Source organism: Spinacia oleracea, chromosome 3 (genome assembly GCF_020520425.1).
Source record: "Spinacia oleracea cultivar Varoflay chromosome 3, BTI_SOV_V1, whole genome shotgun sequence".
NCBI classification, from domain to species: domain Eukaryota; kingdom Viridiplantae; phylum Streptophyta; class Magnoliopsida; order Caryophyllales; family Amaranthaceae; genus Spinacia; species Spinacia oleracea.
Window position 1 is genome coordinate 38873951 of NC_079489.1, and position 20571 is coordinate 38894521.

The 20571-nt window shown below is 35.5% G+C and overlaps 1 long non-coding RNA gene across 10 annotated transcripts; it reads left to right on the plus strand.

Moving 5' to 3' along the window:
- Positions 1-250: 250 nt before the first annotated feature.
- On the plus strand, positions 251-13942 carry LOC110785108 (uncharacterized). Of its 10 annotated transcripts, none has more exons than XR_008930351.1 (4): positions 265-472; positions 10131-10585; positions 12064-12155; positions 13388-13913. It is a non-coding gene; the product is annotated as an uncharacterized lncRNA (long non-coding RNA). The 10 variants fall into 10 exon arrangements; XR_008930354.1 differs by having other exon boundaries at positions 13505-13911; XR_008930353.1 differs by having other exon boundaries at positions 269-472; positions 10131-10345; positions 10473-10585; positions 12064-13933.
- Positions 13943-20571: the final 6629 nt, after the last annotated feature.

Consider the following 20571-nt stretch of genomic DNA (forward strand, 5'->3'; position numbering starts at 1 on the left):
TAAAAGGGCATTTTGAGATATTATTGTATACGTCAGAGGTATTTGGTGCATTAAGACAAACCTCGGGGTCATTTCATGAAAAATCCGTTAATTTTGTTATTTCAAATATTTTATCATGGATATATAACTTAAAATTTGATATTTTATAGCTTATTACTTCGGATTTTATATTTTTCTTAAGACACATACATTATTTAGATATATTTTGGTATTGCAACACAAATACACTATGATTAACAAGGTCGTTTAAGAGATTTTATACTTTTAACAGATACATGGATAGACTAGTTTGAACTTAATAAATTTCTTTTTCTCCCTGTAAGCAGAGCCTAATTAACCTTCATGACTTGAGATGGCATATCACCGGGCGCGCCAAAATTGCTCGTCCTCTTCACAACTCACGACCCCTGGAATCCAAGATGAAATCACGTTGGCTAACTGTGATCAGCTAGTCAGAATTAGATTGAAATAGGTGAGTGTTCCTCCCTTTCTACTCTATTTTCGAGCTATTATTTCTCTTATGATAGTCTACTGTTAATTTCTGGGTTTGATTTTTTATTTTCTAATAGTTCGGAATGAAGCTATTTTGCAGATTTAATTGTTGTGCTTTATAAAATTGGGTGACTCTTATAATACTGAATTTGGGTTAATGGGGAATTTTTGTTTAGGTTTCTACGAGATTTGATTTAGGGTTTAATCATAGGTATGATAACTTGCAATTACTAGGTTATGAATTATATAAGGTAGGTAGTGAAATCTTTCATAGATGTACATATTTGATGTTTAAACCCTTCTATATTGCTTGCCTTTTATGCCTCTTGTAAAGTTGTAAGTTGTGAGTGCCATGGTTGAGAAAAGGATCAGTTTAGCTGTTTTGCAAGGATTGACTGTAGATTTCTTATAGCAGAACTTATGTGGTGATTTTTTGATTTTCCATTAGTCACCGACGTGACTGGTTAATTAATTGGAGAAGTTGAACCATTAGGCCATATTATTTGGGGTTGTTGTTTTGTGGGAGACATAGAACTACTTGCGAGCTGCCGAGCTGCATACAATAAAGCTTACGAGAAGTTAGTTTACTGCCACCACCTCTTTGCTTCTGCGGGTTCCTTGGGACCCACTTCTACACCATGCGTGCACGGTGGCGGGCTCGACACACGTTTGGTGAGGATAATTTTTTTATTATGCATTTCTGAAATTTAACTGATATAGGAGTCTCTATTGTTATTTTGGTTGGTAATATGATGTATGAAGTGAATGAACTTCTGAATCATGCATTGTTAGGTAAGATTTCCTTGTTGGAGAAGCTATGGGGGTTTAAGAATACTGCATTGACTTGGACAGTTGGACATATGGGTTTGTCAAGAGTGTCGAGGAGGCTGCTAGTACTTATGACTTTTGAAGTAGAAAAGATATATAATTAGAGTACCCAATTGCTTAAAGGGACGCGAGGTTTCAACTAGGTTTCACCAGTTTTTTTTCTTTTTCTGGCAGTAGGTTTTTAGCATTTTTCAGATAGGCCTAAACAACAAATCTTGATTCGGTTATCTTATTCTTCCATTCACAAGGAAACTAACTCGAAGTACAACAAACTCTCATCACACCATGTAGCTTTGGGTCACTTAGTCACTTGGCTGAGAGCAATTTCTGTTGTCATAGTAAGTAAGTGAGGCTTTCCAATTAATTAGTCGTACTGATGAATTTGAGATATTCATTTTTTTCCTCTTATGTTAAGACTGTAAACGAAAATTAAACATGCATAGAGACGCTGACTATTTTCTCTCGACAACCTTGTTAAGCTTTCCTGAAAGTATCGCTATGCAGATTATACAATCTTCTAAGTTACTTTCTGTCACACTCTAGCTTTCGCCCATTCTTAAAATATGCCTCTGAACTGATGTGCTGTTATTCCTTTCTTTTTTAAACCCTATCATGACTGTAAGACTAACTCTATGGCGTAGAAGTGTCATCCAAAAGTTTGAGTCCTTTGTAGGTTGGTGCTTGAATTTTGGAAACAAATCACTCACATTGAAGGCGCAAATTATTAGGTGCACCCGGTTGCGTGTAGCTCTACACGCAACCGGGTTAAAACTACGTCGTTTTGATATTTTTTGCCAAAAAAAAAATGTAAAATCACATAACTAACTTCCCCCCAAAACCACGCATATCATGGTTACTTTACAAAAACAATCAGTTATTTTTATTGATTAAAAAAGTCAAAGATTCTATTAATATTTTAACAAATCTTTAAAAAAACAATCAGTTACTTTTATTTGCATTTAAATCTTTAACAATTTACATTGTTTTATTTGCGGTTTTTTCATACTCCATATTTCTCGTATCATGTATTAAATTAATATGGAGTAGAAATACAATACATGTATAAAGGCATATAAAAAATAAATCGTAAAACAAAAATACATTGAAGGTGTAAAAGTACATGATAGGACAAAAAAAATACATTTAACCAAAAGCACATAACTAAGACCAAAAACACATTACTATATATAAAAGTACATCTTACTTCACATATAAGTACATATTTACAACTACAAGCACATAACTATGACCAAAAAAACATTATTTCACATAAAAGTACATATTTACAACTACAAGCACATAACTAGGAAGAAAAGCACATGTTCAATTGGAAAAGGAAATCAACGCAAAATAGGACAAATTCTAATTACTGGTTGATAAACACTACGTCTGCCATTGATTAAGATGCACGTCTGTTCTTGGGTGTAAAGAAAACCCATGAAATTCCAATTAATAATAGATAAAATTATCAAAAACTGTCAAAATAAATGAAATTAACAATTAAATTACACATGAAAAGAACATCAATACACACTTACTTGAATAAATGAAGATTAACACATACGTAATTTACGAATTTGAGCAACTGTGTCGCCTAATTTGCGATTTTTGGAGATGAAGATGTTCTTTATTTTGGTTTTCCCCTTTTGACGACATCAACGAGGATTGTAATTGATTCTCTAAATCTTTTTCCTTTTCTATTGACTTTTTATTTGGCAGTTTTTTAAATTTTAAAATTCTATCCTAGTATCCTAATATAACTGCCAAAAGATACCAAAATATCTGGAAAGTATTTTTGTGTTATTAATTTATTTTATTTTTTCGGTAAAAAACTATCAAAACGACGTAGTTTTGACCCGGTTGCGTGTAGAGCTACACGCAACCGGGTGTACCTTCTACTAATTGGGTGTTAAGGGGGATTTTTATAAATTATAAGGTACACCCGGTTGCGTGTAGCTCTACACGCAACCGGGTTAAAACTACGTCGTTTTTATAGTTTTTTCCAAAAAAAGTTATTTAAATAAAATAAAAAAAGCACAAATATTTTCCGGAGATTCTTACAGTTATCTAAAATAGGATAAAATTTTAAAATTAAAAAAACTGCCAAAGAATAAGGCTAAAGAAAAGGAAATCGATTTTGGGAAATCAAATGATCACAGAAGGAGTGAAATCAGTTCCTCAAGAACAGACGTTGGGTCAATCAATTCGTTTACCAATTGCTGCAGTACCATCGTGAGTACTATTATTTGTTTTCTCGAATTGTCAGTTGTTGTTCTTTTCCATGTTCTTTTCCAGATTGAACATATGCTTTTATTCAAAGTTATGTGCTTTTAGTTGTAATTATGTATTTTTATGTGTAGTAATATTTTTTTGATCGTAGTTATGTGCTTTTAGTTGTAGTCATAAGATAACTACTTGGAAGTGATTAACTACGAGATCAATTGGTAATTTGGTATGGTTTTGTTCTTAAATGTTGTACTTCTAGTACTATCATTTGAGTAGGTTTCGTTTACCAATTGTTGCACCATCGTGAGTACTATTATTTGTTGTCGGTTTGTTTTCTCGAATTGTCTGTTGTTCTTCTTCAGATTGAACATATGCTTTTATTCAAAGTTATGTGCTTTATGTGTACCTTTATGTGTAGTATTGTATTTCTGGTCGTAGATATGTGCTTTTAGTTGTAGTCATAAGATAACTACTTGGAAGTGACTTACTACGAGATCAATTGGTAATTTGAGTAGGATTTTGTTCTTAAATTTTTTTAAGATTTTGATGGAAATAATTTGTTAAGATATTGATAGAATCTTTGACTTTTTATTTAATAAAAGTAACTGATTTTTTTGTAAAGTTTTTTTTCTTCTTCTTGTAAACAGTCATGATTTGCGTTTTTTTTCTGGCGGAAGGTAGTTATAATTGCGATTTAAATATTTTTTTTACTTTTTTTTAGGCAAAAACTATCAAAACGGCGTAGTTTTAACCCGGTTGCGTGTAGAGCTACACGCAACCTTGTACCTTCTACTAATTGCATTGAAGGGATGTTTGAGTACAATGGTTTTATTGATTTTCTACACTTACTACCTTCTGTAGCTATAGATATATATAATGTTGACTAAGATTCTAAGATTCAAATTAAGCATTATTGTGCAGTTAACCTAGGCTATGTGTGAACATCTCTTTTAAGTTCTAACACTTTTTCTTGCAATGTTAAGGATTTTACTTACAGTGTACAATACTATGATTTCCCATAGTAGATATTTATCCCTTGTAGTTCTAATCTAGTTCTATTATGCTTGAGGTGGAGGCTGATGGATAGTGTGCATAAGTGTCAAGTACAGTGTCCTAAGTAGTTCCTTGGAAAACGCTGTAAATGCTAATTGCATGTAGCATGACTTTTTTTTTTGCTTGGGTCAGTGGTAACGAATATCACCTGTCTAATATATGTACAACCTTATGAGAAAAAGAAAAAAAGGTATTTGAAAATTTAGCCGTAGATTTAAGTTTTTAAAAGCTTGCAAGTGAGGCTTTCATGCTACTGTCTTTGAGTTGGTTATGGTATAGATTTGTGCCTTTGTGCTTTTGTATTAATCGATAAAGTGAAAAGCATTCAAGCATCTGCAAATGGCTTCTTTATACTCCGTATTATATTTTGTAATTGCTTGCTAATCTGATTTGATAGTGCTTTGCATTGTCTTATTTGTCTACGACCTTAGTTTTGTGAACCTTCTGTTATGACTACCTGGAGCTGCTAGCTATGTTTTTCTTCTTATTGTGTTTCCTTTTCTCGTCCCTTCTATGTTCTGTAAACTGAGGGTGCAATGTTGAAACTCATAGTATTTCGAACTATGATTGTCTTAATTAGAATGACCTTACTGCTCCCCTCCCCCCCCCTCTTTTCAGCGTACTGATGTAAGGGGAGGGGCACTTTAGGGAATATCTTTATAGGTTAGTTATGGGTAGCTTTGAGTAGGTGGAAAATGAATGGCAAATCATACTCATTTCAGAGGAATGGACATTTGAGTGGGTGTTCAGAACATGGTTTCTGTGCATGGGTTATTGAGCACCTCAGGTCATTCTGACTGATGAAGCTCCTACCATGAGGAAGGGTTTGCAGCTATGGTGCTCGAGATCAGGCATACATGGTGCCTACGGCACATAGTGCAGAATTTTCCTAAGAACTTAGGATAACTTCCAAGGTACCTTGGGGTTTAATAAGGAGATAAAGAATACAATTTAGAACTCCTATACCGCTGACGAATTTCAGAGACATTGGATAGGTGTGATTGGTGAGTGTTGTGATGCTTGTTTTACGAGAGGTATATGTGGGTTCCTGCTTACACATAGCACTGTTTTTTGCTGGAATTGGGTCAACTTTGAGGGTTTCAAAGTTTTTTGAGGGATTTGTTGGCACACCAAATTGCGTGAGTTTGTTTAGGGTTATTGCTTTGCCTGGAGAAGACGGTGGGAATAGAAGAGGAGGCAGATGACTGTGCGTGTGATGTAAGTGGTTTGGCCACACGCTTTCTCCTAGAGAGAGTATTCCAGAAGACATACACGGAGCCAAATCAGGGAGGTGCCAATTAAGTGCCAGGGTTTGCTTTATTTGCAGTGGTCGTGGACAGAAGACTGTTTCAGAGACGGAGGGAGAGCTTGTCAATATGTCATAGCGGATAGAGTATGGGTTGTGGTGCCTGAAGGAGCAAAAGCATTCCAACTAATGAGAGAAGAAGTTACCAACTGAGTTTTAACACTGATAAATGAGGTTTTATGTAAGTACAAGTTACACAGCCGGATAATGTTTAGACCCAATATACGTGTGTTTGACTTGCACAACGTGTCCATAGTCCCGTAGAACTACATTCTAAGGCAATGGCGAAAGGACATACGTAGGAACTCTAGGAAGCACTCAAGTACTATGGTCGCATACCATGATCCTTGAAGTGTACGAGAAGTGAAAAGGTATCATCAGATGCAAGTGGGCATTTGAGGATGTTATCAGGAAAGCAACAAACTGTGACAAGACAGTTGACATTTGATACAATTCATCGCTGAGATGAAGTTATGAGTTGCAGAATGTCTGGTCCAGAAATCTGTTGGTAGCATGATAGAATTAATGACATGTTGCCTAACGAGACCATGTCTTCTGTTGGAAACGAGGTGAGTACGACTACTAGGTGACCTTGGTACAGGAAGTTAATGTTCCCTGATAGAATTCTTCAATCACGGTTAATTAACCCCCTATTTTCTATTGCGATCTGTTCAATCATTGAAAATTTATCAAAATCATGTAGTTGCTTCTTGTTTTAAGTCATTTGCAACAGTTATGTTATGGATCAGAATATTGGTAACTTTTCTATGGGAAACTTGGTTTAATAGAGGATTTTTCTTTCAGTGTACCCTTCCCCCCTGATTAAACAACATTCATCATTATCATTATCATTATCATTACCCAATTGCCTCAAAAAGGCTCCCGCAAGAAGCGGGGTAAGGGGGGGTCGTGTGTACGCAACGTGCAATTGCAGAGAGGTTGTTTGCAATTGACCCAAAAGCGATAACGGGACAACAACAGAGAAAAATTTATCAATGTTCGAGCTACCTGAAAATTTCTTCCACTTCCCTGGCTGATAGGAAATTGTATAATATTCAAATTTTAGAGGAAAGTGTATTGAGGAAGTACACAGCTGTAAAAAATGGCAGGAGACAAAATTCATTTAGTACAATTGAAATATACTTAGGGGCTGTTTGGCTGCGGGTATTCAGGAAAGGGAAAGGGAAAGGGAATGAACTTGACAAGTTCCCTTTGTTGTTGTTTGTTATGTCATTTTAATCATTCCCTTTACCCCCTCCTTACCCCCCCAAATAGCTCTACTCTGATTCACCCTACCCCCATGGTATTTCCATTCCCTTTCCCTAAGAGCAACTCCAATGGTGAGCTACAACATGTTGTGGCTAAGTTTGCCACATCATTTTAACTATAATTGATTAAAACTACAAGTTATCACATTGGTGGGCTACAATACTTTGTAGCTCTCTATAATATTTAATTTCAATAATGTATTTATTTGAGCAATATTTATTTTGAGCTACGTAGCTCAAAATAGCTACAAGATTTTTTGAGCTGCTTATGTCATTGTTGTACCAATGGTGGGCTACCCGCTCACATGTTCATTTTTTTTGTGAGCAGGTCCATTTTGTAACCATTGGAGTTGCTCTAAGTCATCAACACACCACCACATCCACCATGACCACCAATACACCTCCACGCCAATACCATCCCACAACCACATGCCACCCTCCTCAGATCGCCGGAGCCGACATCCTCGTCAGAGTCACCATTTTCGTCGGTGTTGTCATCCTCGTCAAAGCCAACCACCACAAAACCCACCACGAAAAACAACCCACCCACCCCCAAAACCACCACACCTACCTTAAAAAAACCCAACGACCTCAGAAACCACCCGTGAACAACCCCAACCATCAAATCCACCCAAAAACCACCACGAAAACAACCCACCCGCCCCAAAAACCACCACACCTACCTAAAAAACAAACCAATGACCTCGGAAACCACCCAAAGACACCTTTAAAATAACCCCAACCATCCTAAAAACACCCAACCCACCCCTAAAATAAACCTAACCACCAGATCTCAAAGAGAAGAGAGGAGAGGAGAGGAGAGAGAAATAGATTACCTGGTGTTGAGAGGAAGGGAAGGCGCCGAAGGGGGGGGGGGGAAGGGAGGCGCCGCCGCGCCGGTGAAGGGGGATGGGGGAGGTGCAAAGCCGTTACTCGTGAGTGAAGGATTGTGGTAGAGGTTTTTATGAAGTGTAAAACAAACAACCTTTAAAATCAAACATTTTTACATTCCTTTCCCTTTATTTCCCTTTTTTGATGGCATTCCCTTTCCCTTTGTTGTACCAAACGGCCACTTAGTGCAACACGGGGATGGGGGAGGGTCCGAGGGGGGAGATGAGATGTGGGAGACTTATGTGAGGAGAAGAGGTAGAGAGGAATGGGAAAGGTGACAACATGACAAAAGAGCTAAAAAGGGAATGATGCAATTATTTCAAAACATCTAAAATGGGAAAGTGTTGCTACAAAAAGAAATAAATATTGGATTAAGTACAGTCTGCTTCACAGCTTAAAGATCAGTTCCTTTGTTGTTCTTGACTCATATCAGACTTGAAGGAGCACAGTCTGCTTCCCAGGCATGTCTAAAATTCGAAGTACCTAAATAAGGTTTGCCTAATCTACTTTACAATTTGTAACAAATTCACTTGGCTCAACAAGAATTGCAAGGTAATTACTGGTTAGCTAGACAGTTAGAGGAAGGATCATAATAGATAGATAAAAGCTCAAGGCTTGCAAAGTACAGATTGTGTTTGAGAACTTTCGAGAGGTTCCCTTCTCTCCCAATTCAACTCTATACACTCAACATAGTTCTGCCTTCAGGCTTTCCCCCTTTTATTTACAAACACTCAATAAAAGACAAGAGCAATTAATAAAAAGTAACAAGACAAACTACTCTTAACAACAAGATAAGCTGCTCTTTAGTTGCTTCTTCATGGGTCTGTGTAGTGGTTCCATACCGTGCCAAGGTGGTAGCCGCAACCACCAAGGACCATTACTTGGTTTGTCTCCTAAGCGTATGATTCGTCCTTGTGAGAATAGGTGAATTCGTTGCACAATTCTACTTGAGAAGAGATCTTTCTAAGCTTCATCCTTTTGATCTCGTTTCCAACACTCAATGTTAAGTCCAGGATCCTTTATAATTTGCTGTCCACAATTTTAGGATTCTAGTTATTTTCAAAAATCCAATTATTTTTTACCATCTGATGTGCTGGAGGTTGTATGACCTTTTACAGATGCATGAGAACAAGAATTTTGTTGATATTGTTATCTTACAGTTCTATATCCATAAATTTTGCGTTCATGATACTCAAATATAGGCAGAAAACTTGCAAGTTGCCTGTGGCGTCTTTGTGTGTGTTAGACACCCCTGCTAAATGCTTCCTTGTATTGCTTTGGACTTAATAGATGCTGTAGGATAATGTAATTTTGTTTCTGTTATCGAATTAACTGCTGTAGTAATTATGTTTCTTGGGAAAAGCGCCATCCTTGCGCTTTGAAGTTTGGTTTCCTTTACAGATTAGGTGAAGTTGGGCTGTTGGGGTACGGGGATACTAGAAGCTTTGAGAAATTACTCTGTAACATCACTCTTTACTGACTTACTGTGTCAGGACTGTGTTTGGTACTGGTTAAGGGTTTTGTTGATTTGTTACCATACAACCTTGTGTAGTCATAGAGTTTCTGGCTTAATGCTCAACTAAAATATAGGCAGCAAACGTGCAAGTTGCCTAGTGATTTGTGTGATTCTTTGTTCTACACCCATGTTAATTGCTTTCTCGTAAGGTTTGGATCGCAACTGTGTCGTAAAGCCATTTACAATTTGGTTTCTGAGATTAAGCACAAGCCTAGTGTTTTAATCATGCTGTTCGGACGCTGTATTAGTGTATTATCTAAACTACTTGTATTGGATTGTATAGATTTTGACATGGGTATGGACATGACTCTTCATTTAGACATGATTTTTTGGTACCAAATTAGTCAATTCTGACTTTTAAAAGCATACCTGTGTCCGATTTGACTTCCAGAGTGTAACAAAGGTTTTGAGTTGTGCTTTCTTATTGCTGAGGTGGAGATAGGATTAGGGGAGACTAGAAGCCCAGGGCTCTGGTTAAGTACTATGTAAATTTACTTGTTATTTTGTTAGGTTTGGTTTCTAAACTTGGTTTAAATTTTCTTTTTTCCAGGTTCATGGTGCTTGGGTAACAAAGAGGAGCAACCTGTAGTATTACAACCTTATTGTCAGGAACACAAGCTGTCCAAATTTCTGTGTAAATCTGTCCAATTCAGTATTTCACTTTCATCATTTTAGATATGAAATCCAGACATATACAAATGTTGATTGGTTTTGTCCGCTGTATGGAGTCTTGCTTCTCTATATTGCCTAAGATAGTAAAAGAAAGTTAGTTCCTATAATGCACTTTTATTAATTACTTTGTGGTTTTTTTTTCTTAGTTATGTTGTGAAACAGTTAAGAGTCTAGCTGGCAAGTTCACTAGGAAAGCTCTAATTTAGCAGTTCCTTTTTAGTCAGGAGGACTTTTCTAAAAGATGGCTTCTAATCATCTTGCTTCCGGGCAATGGTGTCATTTCAAAGCGTTTGGTTGAAAGATGAAGAAAACAAATCATCAACTATACTAAAGGTCATATACATAATTGTCCATGCTTTTAGTAGAAGCAGTCTTTAATTGCATCGTTTTCTGACAAATCTCATCCTTTAACTAGATCATTGTTGTTATCTAGGCTCATTACTATCAGTGCTTCTGGGTTACTTGTTCCTTTCAATGGTTGATCTCTCTGCTCAATCACAAGCAACAAACTAACAATCTTGTGCTTTGTTTTGGGCCTTTTGGCATTGCTGTTCAATCAATGTGTTAGAATCCAACCTTCCTTGCATCGTACTTTTCTTATTTTCCCTTGTATTGATCTTATCTAAACTTTCTAGGACTTTTTTTTTGAAGTTTCTAGGCTTTAGATAAGATTATTATGTTACTGTCATTCCAGTGTTCACTGCCAGTTTTTAGCTAATTCAAAATAATCCTCTATGAGGGGTATGACTCAATACCTCTCACCAGAAGTTGCCTTTGCTTAATCACTAGCGTTGGTTGTATGCCTTTTTAGATATTGTGCTGTCGCTCGTTTTTAAGCTTTCTTGGCTCAACAAAGTCCCACAAACAGATACACTCGCGTCGTCGGCCCCACTTGTGACTGCTATGCTCACACAAGTGCCCGATCGGCGCCCGCGTCCCTTTCTTGTCGCCAAAAGACAAGAGCGGTAATTCTCAGAAACCTTGCTTGCTCGTGCTTCACGAGCCCCTTTGAACTCGTTCCGCACAAGGCTTGCGCCCCTACCGCTCACTAGGTACGAGCGTGCCGCACGATCCGGTGCCCAAAACATCCGGACCGTGACACAATGGCTGTTTTTCTTCAACCATCTGGTTTCTTTCCCCAGTGTAATTATATTAGGAAAAGTTTTCCTATATGACACTAGCTATATTCCGGGTGCAGGAGTATCTCCCTAGAGCGGGTTTACATGTCAACCAACTGAACTATAGTTTGGTATGCCCAACCACTGTTGATTCTGTCAGATCCCCACCTGTCCATCCATCTTACCCTCCCCTCCCCTCCCATCCTTGCCCAACCATATCCAGAAAAAAACTGAAAGATCGATTGGGGTTCGACAAAAATTTAGCAGATCCAAGTTTCCAACATTCTGTTGTCTGTACAACCAGTGTACATTGCACACTTGCTGGTACTGCTCCCTGCACCAAAATAGTTGGTGTCATATAGGCCAAAAGTGCCTTTTTACCTTGTATACTGTTCTGGATAGTTGCAAGATATAAAATTTTAAGCCAAATGTTGATTTCAAGGATTCTAGTATGTTTTCTTATAATGACAAATCTTTGTTCTTCAACTGTCTTGTTTGTTGAAATTAGATGTTTCTGCAGGCTGATTTTTTTAATCGATGAAAGTTCATTCTGCAAACTGGGATTAACTTTATGTCATCCTTGACTGTACAGAGTTCTATCACGTTTTTTCTCTAATAAGAATACTGAATATTGATACTCTTATTGCTTCTGGCTGATGATATTTTTTTTATTTCCTTTGGCTTGTAATCAAGAGATTGAATTCGTTGTCGACTTGCCATTTCGGTACATCTTTCAAGATGACAAGAGTAATATGAACATCAACATGGACTGTGTAACACAAATGGTAAGCTGTTAGAATTTGGTCAGATTGCATACATAATCATGATGCCTGTGGGTGTTACAAATCAGGTCATAAGGTGATATTGATATCATTTTAATTATGCTTGCATCTAAAAAATCAAGTAGGTGCTGAACTTGAACTTGGGATATGTCATGCTGCCATCAATGTCCTACCTTCCCATGTGCCAATGATTGATGAGATTGAATTGGTTTGAAGCTTGTTACTCTTCAAATTTTATATTTTTTCACAGTAACCACAGCTTGCATTGCATCATTAAAGATGATTTATTGAATCTTTACAGCTTGGCTAAAATGAATTCTGATCTTGCTTCTCTACTGATCAAACTTTTTACCAGATTTCTTACTCAAGCACTAGTTTACGTCTGTTATGTGCTTTAGAAAAGTATTGTTGATGTCAAATAAGCTGTTTTACGAGACCTTTCCATGAGTTTCCAGAATCAGAATCATTTGATCAGCATTCATTTGCATCTTATTAACTTTTTCTCGTTATGTGACGATCTAATGTGTGATTGACTTGATTATCTGCTTAATTAAGTATTCTACAATTGCTCATTATGTTTGTAGCTGTTGAATGTTAATTTAGGGAGTTTACTGGGTAAGAATGTTTGGTCATTATGTTTGTAGCTGTTGAATGTTGATCCTGTGCTGTCACTTATTTAAGGTCAAATGTGAAATGGAAATGCATTTTTAACTCTACGGTTTGCTCTGTACTAATTTATTTGCCATATTTGCCCATATCATTGGAGACAAATACTTGAATACGATCCTTCGAATATATGTAAAGAAATTTTGGATCAAAAACCCTAGAATACAGCCCTAGCCCTACTGGATAAAAGCCCGAAACAACGGCGCATCCTGGTTCATGTTTTGTGGATTCCTGGAATGTGCCGGTGGGAGTATCATTCTTTATGCTCTGAGGTGGTTGCAATAGTTTGCGAACCTAAAATCTTTGAAACTGTTACATAGATGATACACAATCAGATTATCAGAACAGCATCTTTAAAATAAGGAGTATCATTCTTTATGCTCTGAGGCGCTTGCAATAATTTGAGCCTAAAATATTTGTAACTGTATATAGATGATACACAATCAGAAGAGCATCTTTGAAAAATATGCTGCAACTTTGTACAATATTTGCTTCTTTTTTTCGTTTCTATTTACAGTCAAACATGTATAATTCCATTGATTTTGAAATTCTTGTGTTCAAACATCTAGTCTGCAGAAAATGAGGGGTTGCCATCAGAGCATGTTCTAAGATAGACAACAGATGCTTATAACTGGTGATAAGTTATAATCGTGCAGCGCCAGTCTAACAATTGGCTTCTGCTGCAGGCATGTTCTAAAGAGACTCATGTCTGGTTTAAAGTGAAGGTTATGCTGCAGGTACATAACATGAAGAACAAATTCTTTTTTGGAAAGCCAAGTTTATCTGAATCAAGGGAATTGAATAGGAAAGAGAAAAACTGATAGGGACTAGGGAGTTTTCAAACCCAGAAAGTGAAATGTTTTTGGCTTTTTTGTGATTGATGACTAATTATTCTCTTAGAATATATTTGAAAGAAAGTTGATCTATTTCAAAATCTCCTAAACTTGAAGGTCCCCTCTTTGCAGCAGTCTAAAGTTGAGCTTGTGGGTTTTCCTCCCTATTTCTGTTCTACCATTATGCTTTTTTACTTTGTTCTTGATTCCTTGTGCCCCCCCTCTTTTCTTTGGAGGAAACCCCTATCCAATTTGTTTTTCCTACAAAGGATTTGATATTAGTATAGGTCATATCAGTTTTCCGTTTTTCATTTCGATGTTTTAATCTAATCTAATCTAATGCATCGAACCATTTTTGCTCATTTTTGCTTTTTATCTCTCTATCTTAGAAAGATAAGTGATTTCGCGCCATATAAAGGGTACAACCAGTTATTTTATAGACTCTATCAGACTAAATGGTACTTGTACCAAGTACTATTCATTCTTGCCATATGTAAATATCATCGGATTCAATATCATCACTCCACACACACCTCCTATGCAAAAGATAGGTTCCTTTAATAACAACTTCAACAAGTAGTGGCTACAGTTTGATCACTTTTTGTATGTACACGTCTCTTGTCATTTACGCATTCACATAACCTTACTCTTGCCCTTCTCCCCTCTCTTGCTACTTGCCTTGTACGTATATGCTGTTAAATTGTCAAAATGTTCTTTAAGGGAAAATTTACATTGTCTTATGATGAGCCATCTACGGAACAAACTTAGAATTCTTTTGCTGGTGGATCTAATAAGATCCTACGTGCTTTTTCGGATGTCTACATCACAAATATACAAAGTACGTAGTAGAGAATCAGGTGAATAGTGTAAAAGTCTAAATGGTGCAAGTAAAAAATAATTGAAAAATTGAAGTATAATTTAACAGCTTAAAATAGTTTCTCATATAACTACGTGCCAATTTCTTTCGGAATCATAATTTAACATTATACGATCCAGTGTGAGACAAACTCGCTAAAGATGGTGTTATGTTCTTAGTTGTTTTCGGATAAATTTAGAGTTGTACTACATATTATTTTACTCATTTACGATCCAGGGGCGGGGGCCGGGGGGAATTACGATTTTTTGTGACCGGGAAGTGATAAATCCAAGGAAAATTTTACTTCTTCCAAAGAAATCCACATTTTTTTAAAGGTGATTTCCTTGGAAGAAGTGAAATTCTTCCTTGGATTTATCATTTCCCTTTGTGACCTATCGTACACAAGCATTCATTCTTAATTAATTACTAGACTTAGTAATTATTGGTTTTAATACACTTATTAATGTAATTATAGACAAGTTAAGTAGATAACCATATAAAACAAAGAGAATTGCTCCACAGGCCAAATTTTATATCTCTATCCATGTGATCTTGAAAGTGACCAATTGATATGATGTTGGATTTGCTTGTAGCTAATTCTACGAGGATAACGATCCAATATTTGTATGACGATTATTTTGACCTATTTAGTTTTCTTTATATCAATTATCAGTCCACACAAAAGGCATGTTTTACTTAGCTTGGTAATATTATAATGGTGATATTCGTATGCATGAATATGAATTATGATCGAAGGATATTATTTAACGAGTAAGGTATTGACCTCGACTAAATAAATCCGAGTACGGTCATCTAACAACAATTAAATAATCCGTGGGAATATTTTATTTTACTACAAGATTATTACTGTGAATGTTTTTTTATTTTTTGACATAATTACTGTAAACTCGTGAAGGTTAATATTAATGCTTGCACTTTTATTGGTTGGGTTGTCAAAATTAATCATCCATGTTTATCGAGATAGAACCACTATATGGACTGGCTTGTCAAATACGGGGTGGCTCAACTTACCACATTAGATTGTGATCTTGGAGGATATTCCCTTAGCCCTTAGTAGATTATTGGATGAGGACATAGCCTTAGCCCTTAGTAGAGATTATTAGATGAGAATTTCATAAATTGAACAAATTATTAAAATTCAACCCTATTTGTAGGTTCTCAAATATGGAAAATAGAGAAGAAATAGAGTTAAAAAGGTGAGTAAAAGTTAAAAAAATCGCCTAGTGAACCTCACATGGTCGGAATTTGGCGAGAAACACTACAAAAATTTGTAAGGTTGTCATAAAAGATACAAATTTTTGTAGTGACAATTTTTTTGGCACGTTTGTCAATGCACGATTTCAAACATGAATATCTTCAATTATGGATAAGAAAAAATTATAAAAGGTTGATATTTAAAAATATTTATTGAGACGAATCTAACAAAACCCCACACGACTATGTTTTTTCTTAAATATAAATCACAAAAAGAATTCAATGGAACTTGTGTAAATAGTGTGCAGAACTCAATTATATCATGTAAATAAGAACGGAGGAAGTACCACAGTAAAACCCAAAAAGTGGTAAATAAAAAGTACCAAAAATAAGTTTTAAAAGAATCTAATTTGTAGGTAGCACATGTTTTCATAATCTTTCTTAGGTATTTTCCAAATTAATTTTTATTAATCCCTCTGATCCTCGATTAATGATTGGTGAAGAAGCACGTAAAAGTACCATTATGTAATGCAACACTTTGTTTTTATAACCCGGCCTATATTTTTGGAATTGGATGTGAGAATTTTAACATCGATCTGTATTTGAAATAAAATGCTCATTTCCAAACACATTACCCTATATTTTTCTTAGGGATATAAGGCAATTATTAGATCAGTAGAAAACATCATAATGGGATTTAATTTCTTACGCAACTTTGTTTTGTACGTAGTCTATGTCAAATGTTAGATCGAAGTCTTAGATCCAATGTCTCGACACTCATTGTATACCTCCAAAGAATCATTGGTCTTATGTCTAAATAATCGTTGGAGTAATCATTAAAACTACTTGATTCTATCATATTGTGGTAGATTAAAATGTTGCGTATACTCTTTATTTGTTAGTGAGGCTACATTGATCCGAGACCAATAATAACAAGTGTGAAGGTGCTCGTACGTGATACTCAAGAGGGAGGTGAATTGCGTATAAAGCCATACCAAATTTAATGAGGTTAAACTTCATATATCATAGATGTAATTTTAGCATTTACAAAAAGCATATATAACATTTGGTTCTTCACCCTTCATTGTGGGAGGAATCAGCCAAATATTTGTTAAATATTTGGTTCAGAAGGGACCAGGGCCGGTCCTGACATTTTAGGGGCCCAGGGCGAATCACGATAAAGGGGTCTCAAAGGGGCCCTTATATATGGTGCAAGGTCTTAAAATATCCACCGTATGTCCATATTACATATGGAGTTTCGAGTATATTTATTTCTCCTTTAAATATTTGAACCATATTTAACAACACATATGAATATAAAATGCCATAAAACAATTAGCTATGCAAAATAAAATATATAAATAATACATACTACGTACTTCAATTCATATTTCTTAATGACACAATGTTTAAAAATTTGCACATAAATATTTTGTTTAAAGAACCATAGAAAAGAAGTCCATATAAAAGAAGAAGTGGATTAATATCAAAAGAAACATAGAAAATCAAAACGTTAAAAAATGTTCACAAAAATTAGGCTATGGGGTTTCGAACCCATGTTACCTGCAAGACAGTAAAAGGATTCAACCAACTAACCACCAACATTTCATGGGTAATACCTGTGTTTATAATTTATTTGAGTTATAACCCAATTGTATAATTTGGGGCCCCTTGCCCTCGGGGGCCCTGGGCGGCCGCCCCTCATTTCAACCCCCAGGGCCGGGCTTGGAAGGGACCCTAACTGAACAACCAGCACCTAGCACAGGTTAACCAGCCAAGCTCCGCATGTCATCGCTTGAGCCACTCGCAAGCATTTCGCAGTTGATGGGGCTCGAACTTGTGACCTCCAAGTCACAAGGTGAGTTCCCCACCAACTCCACCAACTTATGTTGGTTAATATATTTGTTAAATATGGTTGGTACATTAAGAGTACCAAAGAAGATATTGGATATTTTTTTATATTTGAAAGTATAACTATTTGACCAATTTCTTGTTGGTTCAGTGGTGATTGGGGCTGAACTTGGTAGGGAGAACCTGCGTTCGATCCCCCGCAACAACAATTGGGATGAGACTGAAACCTAACCACCCAGAACTCCCACCGAATCTGAATTAGCCCTAACGGTGAACCGGGTGTGAACACCAAAAAAAAAAGTATAACTATTTGACTGGAGATTATAGTTAATAATAGTATAATACTTCATATATAAAAGTATTTAATACATTGAATACTTGAGTGAAGGTATAATAGAAATCAAATAAAAAGAAACGAAGCCCTGGATGAAGAGTTCCTTGGTAGAATAGAGATAAGATTAGTGTAGTGGTAATGAAGAGCATTAGATGGGAGAATGAATAGATACAAGAAAATAATCCAAACATAAAAAATGTCATAACGTAATAGATTATATAATGTGGATCGGCGAAGAATCGGGCTTGTTTAGCTCATCGAGTATTGGCTCAGCCGGATTAAGAGGCGGGAGACTCGCCTTACTGTGTTAACCCACTCTGTCCTCACTCCTCACTCACTTCACTCACTCTCTTTATTTTTATTTATCTCTCTCCTCAACCAAAACTCTAATCGAGGGAATATCAAATTATGAAAATCCAAGATTCTTTTATTTAATCCCTTTTCTTATGGATCTCATTCTTCATCATTTTCATCATAAAATTATTTATTTTTCTACTTTGATTAGTTTATTTATTTCTGATTTAGGGGGTACTTTGTTGATCAGGGTGTGTGACAATTATACCATTCGTCTTTTATTCAACTGCACCATTTTTAATAATTACCTGTACCATGTCTTAACTGATTGAAAATATCATACTACGTACTACACTCAATTATATTTTGCCTACAAGAATTTTATGAAACAAATTCTCTTACTAATAACATTATTTGAATCACCTTTTATTATATTCTATCTACTTGGTACTAAATTCAAATTTTATAACAAATATTTCTTATTGTACAATACATGAAAAATGTTAATGTATAAAGGGGTGACACTTCACGTGTATACTCTTGTTCATAAACACCTTCAACCAGTGGCGGATCTAGAAAATGTTTAGTGGGAGCAAAATAAAAAATATAATATAGATTTTAGTGGGATCGAATAGTTACTTTAATAACAAAATTTGATAAAATCCCAAAAATTATACTCCCTATGTTCCTTTATGTTCTTCCCATTTGGGAATTGGTGTGGGAATTAAGAAAATGGAATCTTGTAATGATTGGGTGTAAGAATAATGATTGAAATAAAGTAGTAAAGGATTGTAATAAAGAAATGAAGGAGAGAGAAGATATTTTTAATACAGTAATAAAAAAATCATAAAAGTGGAGTTGGGTGGGTGGATAGGGAAATGTGAATGAATTAAATAAGAGATGGTGGTAAAATTTATGGTAAAAATTAATGTCCAAAAATAGAAATGGGAAGAACATATAGGAATGCCCGAAATAGAAACGGGAAGAACATTTAGGAACGGAGGGAGTACTTCGTAAAGAAAATTATCAAAATTTCACAATTAAAGTGGGGTCAATTGACCCCTCTATTTCTACATTGCATCCGCCACTGCCTCAACCATTATATCCTTATTACTCGTACTTAATAATTGCAAATAGGGGAGGAGATTTGAACATATGATCCATCGTATACATAATGACATAACGGGTTATATATTTCCACATATTGAAAAGGAAAATAAATCCCTTAATTGGTGGAAAATATTGATGAATGATCAATATATAAATATTAGTATATATGTTCATTATTAATTAGTTAATCCCAATGGGCCAAAACGCCAAATACTAGCTGATAAGCTGAAGCGGGAGACTCGGTCAATGTCGATAGTTCAAGCAAGAATTACATGCATGAAACGGTTTGCGCATCAGCAAGAAAGTGAAATCACAATAACGCCCTCGCAATTGAAAATTACTAAAGTGGTAAAATCGAGTGTCAGATCAGATCTTTGTAAATTAAAACTTCCATTGGGATATGGTTTAGCTTTTATTATTACAGTCTTAACTCCTAAAGCTTCAACGTTACACAAAATCAGTTTTACATTTATTACTGTTCTCATTAATGTAAGATTGAGGAGTTAATTAACTTAATTACAAGTAATTAAGGACCACCGTTACTTCGGTTAAGCATATCCACTCCCCATGCATAAAACACCCAATTTACGTACTCAGCCTCCCGAGTTGCATTTTTGTTTGTTATGCTTAATACTCCACCAAAAACCCACACTTGTGGTATAAGAGAGTATACGCGCGTATTAACTCGTAGGATAACTGATTAATCGGAACTACTTCCATCAAATGTTCGTTCCTCGGTTCTTTAATATATATCATTTTCTTAGAGAGAATTGAAAATTTCTAAATAATATTGTTCAAATTGTTATTGCCTAGCTAGTTACGTTACAATTTTGTTAGATTGAAAATTCATCACTAAACCATCACCATTTCAAATTTGCTATTGATTTCAGACGAAGAAAATAAAAAATATTAATGATTTATCGAAACAAACTCAATAAAAAAATAAAGTATATATACATAGCTATCTATAGCGGATAGAAAATTTTAAGAGTTCCGATTCCAATTAGTTATAACAAAAACGAATCTTTAAATTAAATCATATTACCTACAACATCAAAAGAAACATGGAGGGAAATTTTAAAAAAAAACTAGTAAGAAAAAAGTTGGAAAAGGTAGAAAAGAAGATTTGTACAACATCTCATGAAAAACAAAGTGGCTTATATCAAATTAAATAATATAAAAAAGTAAAAAAAAATTACCCCACCATTTTATTGGCATATTGGTAAACGAGACCCTTTATATATCTCATTTTGAACCAAC